Raw genomic sequence first — 4,550 nt, forward strand, 5'->3', positions numbered from 1 at the left:
CCCAAGTCAGAACATCTGAGCATTTCTCTGCTGTCCCCAAACCTGTGTCTGGCCCTAGCTACATCGGGGAAAGTATCGGGGCTTCTGGGTCACATACTCCTCTATGTCTAACCCGGAAGGTGACAGAGATGAAGGATGGTTACTACAGAATCAAAGTGTGTGATAGGTGGGCGGTGGGGAGATTCCAAAATGGGAGATGGGTTCTATTCCACTCCCTCTAACTTCTCGTCTGCCTGAGGGATTCCGTGGTTCCTGGAACATTCCAGAGCTCTGACCTCCTTGAGCTGGTTAGATGCTCAGGAGTTGAAGGGTGGGAGGACCTATAGGTTGTCCACATGGTTGGAGTCACTTGTGTGTCATTGGGAGAATATTGACTACAACTGAAGGACTGTACTCAGGGAAAGTTAATATTCCATGAGATGAAGACAAAGTCTCCTTCCGCATATTCTGACCACCGTTTGTGTAAAATCCAGATTACAACACACAGTAGCCCGTTATAGTGTTGCCATGGTGACCGTCTCCAGCAGGATTAAGAAGACAATGTCTGTGAAGCCCTCTAAGGCTGGGGAGTGAGTGCCCATGGAGACAGAGGAGCATCTGGGATGGAGGCAGCTTCCAACGTGCCGTGAGGGGGCAGACCCTGAGCCCTGGGCAGTCTGCTCCGTGAATGGTGACAGGGACCATCTGCTCCATAGATAGGGATCTTACTAGTCTTGACCATCGGTCTATCATCAGCACGTACCACAGTGCTGGTACAAGGCAGGTACTCAATGAGATCAGATGGATGAGTTTATGAATGAATGAGTGAACTGCTGTGACTTTCTCTTCCTCCAAATGAAGTCAATGTGGAGGGAGCATAATTGGTGCAGAGAAGGGGAGGTGGTGGTGATGGCAATGGTGAGAGGATAACTTATTATCAGACTAGGAGACAACACACTCACTTTCCTGGTGCTGGTTGCAAAGGCCCAGCGAGAGTCAAATTGCCAAAGATAAAAAATCGCCAGTGGGCTGAGAGCACTGATGAATATACGCTTCCTGTGAGTTTTGCAGAAGCATCACTTGATGGGCTAGTTGAGTGCACTGCGGCCTTGCCCTGTCCTGGAATACCCTGCCACCCTGTGCATGATGTTCTAGAAACATATCTGTCAATACAGAAGCATGTGTGTTGCTGGGAGTTAAGCTTGGCTCCAGGTAATAGGGGAGAAAGGAAGGGTGGCTGTAACGAGAGGAGTGAATTTCTTTCTAATGTAGACACTCAGGGCCGTGGTGGGGCTCCTCGGTCTTCTGGAACCCGGCTTCCAGATTTCTGCTCTGGGAAGAACTCTTGGCACAGAGCAGGCTTTAAAGAGTCATAAGTAGTATGTGGGTTTCCTCCACACTGGGCCTTCTTTGTGGAGATTCCCCCCTCCTCCTCAGCAAAGCGTGGGGTGGCTCTTGTTTCTGTGACCTGTGCAACCTCAGGTGGCACTTACGAAGACTCCAGACCAAAGGGGTCGGGGACAGGGCGTTCCAGAGGCGCATGCCTCCCCCCCCCCGCCGATGATGTGCTCTTCCTTGTGTTGGCCCTTTCACTTCCATGACTGTCTCAATGAACTCAATGAATAAAGTTTGGAGAAACACATTTTTTTTGAACTTTGATGTCACAATAGTAAATGACATGCATATGTGGATAGTAAATCAGGTTTAGTTTAGTATTTCCCAGCATGCCCCAATGCATAACTGTGTTGGGTGATCTCCGAGGCACTGAGAAACGTTTGTGAAGGTTTTCTTTACGAGCCCACATTTACAGGTTTCTGTGAAAAAGAGACAGCCTTTGCCCATTAGGATGGACCCCGAAGCAAGGAAAATGCCACTTGTCTTACTGGAACACTCAACTCAATCACATTAGAGAGGAGAGCATCACTCCAAGACCAGCTTTGCAAGGACGTGGCCCCAAACCAAATGACTAGCACTTAGCATTGACTATGATGACTTCTGGGAGGCAATAGAATTCTGGGACTCTGGGTGGGATTTGAGAATTAGGGTCCCCAATCCTGAAGTCAGTGGGGGAGATGATGACATGTTAATGGCAGGCAGAGCCCCGATTTACTGGGTCGGAAAGGATTAGACACAGCACTGGTCCTGATGGAGGCCAGAGAAGTTTATCAGAGGAAGCACGTTCCCGTTTTTATTGAGATATTATGAACACACGGCGTTGCGTTAGTCTCAGGTGTTCTCAGGTGTACGATGCCATGATTTAGATGTAGTGCATGTTGCAAAGTGACTATTACATGAAGTTTCCTTAATATCCATTGCCTCATAGGTACAAATTTTTTCTTGTGATCCAAACTTTTAATTTTAAGATCTACTTTCTCAGCAACTTTCACAGGCACAAGACAGTCTCGTTAACTATAGTCAACATTCCATCCCCGGCACTTATTTATCTTATAACTGGGAGTTTGCATCTTTTGGCCATTTTTACTCATTTCTTCTATCACCCCCACTTTTGCCAACCATGAATCTATTCACAGTTTATACACTTTTGATAGCATTCCCATGTCACTGATTTTTCATCTGCTCCTTAAATTTGCATTTCTGAGAGGTGTTTAAAATGAAAATGAAGTCATTATGAGAATGTTTTACTGTGTTAGAGGCTCATTGGGCTGCAAGAAATGGCAATGGACACGTATAAGGAAGCTGTTGTGAAAGAATTGGAGGTATCCTATGAACCCCAGGGTAAGAAGCAAGGCTAGGAGACAAAAGACTGGGACCAGGAATTGTAGAGCCATTTGGAGTCTGGTGACCTTGACTGACCAGCTGTCTCTATGGGAGTCCAGGGCCCATGATGGCTGTCACAAAACCGCGGCACAAAACGGCAGCCCTGGCCACTCCTCGGGTCTCCATAATCCTACAGTTTTGCACCCAAAGTTAACTGATACTGTTTCTTCATACCCCAGTTCAAAATGCTCTAAAAAAATTAATGTGATTGGTCCAGCTTAGGTTACCTGTTCATTCCTTGTCCAATCAGCCGTGATTGGGGGGGAGGCCATGTGGGTTTCAGAAAGAGTCTTTGAGAAAAGAAAAAGGGCAGATGCTCTAAGAAGGAATGTGGAGTAGGCAGGAATGCTTAGCAGAGAGAATGATTGGCGTCTCTAATTTATTTACCTGGAAGGAGAAGCAAAAGTGTTGAGCTCAAAGCCTAGAGGGTAGATTCCAGGGAAACAGAAAAAAGCATGTTCTGTTTTTCGTTCTTGCTGCTTCTCCATTTACTTCTCTACCATTTTTCAAATTACTACCAGCAGAGCAATCAATACAGGGTTATCAACATAGGGACAAGTTAATTAAGATGAGCAAATTAATCAGGTAATTAAGTGGCCTTCCCTGAGAGGGTGAGCCTGTTGAGGTATTGGTGGCATTAGGTCCCATCAAGTTGTCTTTACGTGGGCCTTGAGGGGTCATGGTAGCCGCGGGTCATTCCAGATTGAACCCAAGGGACTTACCGTCCTTACTGCTGGGCACACGATTTCTCTGGTCTTATGCTTGATGAGTCTGTATTCCAGGGCAGGCTCCTGGCACCTTGGTCGTCTTGTCACCATATGAGACTTGGGTTTCGGTGCTAGACATGGTAGTTAATAACCCAGTACTTCTTTTCCCCTTTTACCCAATGAACAACACTCCACTCCATCTCTGGTAGACCAGCCTAAAGACTACATTTCCCAGCCTCCCTTGCAACAAGAAAGTGGCTAATGACATTAAGAGGGTTTTCTGAGGTGCTGTGAAGGAGCTGACCCAGCTGGGAGATACGCCCTTTTTATTTTTGTTACTAAAATTTTCAGTCTGTGATTTCCATTTGGTTCTTTTTTTCCCAAACTTCTATTACTTTTTTGACATTTTCTCTTTTTTTTTTCCATTTGTTTCAAGGGAATTGGTAGTTGGTGGTTGAAGCCTTGTTAAATGGCTGTTTAAAAATTTTTGTTAGGTAATTCCAGTGTCTGATTCATCTCAGTGCTGGTGTCGGTTGATTGCCTTTTCTCATTCAAGGCATGATGTTCTTGGTTCTTGAGATGATGGTTTTAATTGTATCCTGGACATTGTGACTGTTATGGTAGGAGAGAGACTCTGCATCCTACTTAAATCTCTTATTTTAGCTTAGGGTCAGCCCACTGGGCATGGCCTGCCGTTGGGGGCTGGTGAGAGGTGCAGCTGAGATGCCCCTAGGACGAACGTGTCCGATGAGTGTTTCATCCTCAGGGCCTTTGTGGTCTTGCTTTAGTCTGCTTTTCGGTATGTCTGGTGCTGCTGGGGCTCCCACTGGTCTCTTGTAGAGCTGCCTGAGGGGACAAAGGGGCTCCCCCAAGCCTGCAGGATGGTGGCACTCAGCAGGGGAGAAGCCTCTTGAGACCCCCAGACACAGAGGGTCCTGGGGTGGGCTGCATATGGGAGCTGGGTCTCTCTCAGCAGGACTGGGGAGTCTCAGACACTATGAAAAAGAGCAGCACTTTTCTGGCTGCTTGTTTTGGGGGGGAAAAGTAAAAGAAACCTGGTTCTGCTGATTTGAACCCATCATACCC

The sequence above is a fragment of the Artibeus jamaicensis genome, unplaced genomic scaffold (genome assembly GCF_021234435.1).
Source record: "Artibeus jamaicensis isolate MK-2021 breed Jamaican fruit bat unplaced genomic scaffold, CSHL_Jam_final contig_3152, whole genome shotgun sequence".
Lineage (NCBI taxonomy): Eukaryota > Metazoa > Chordata > Mammalia > Chiroptera > Phyllostomidae > Artibeus > Artibeus jamaicensis.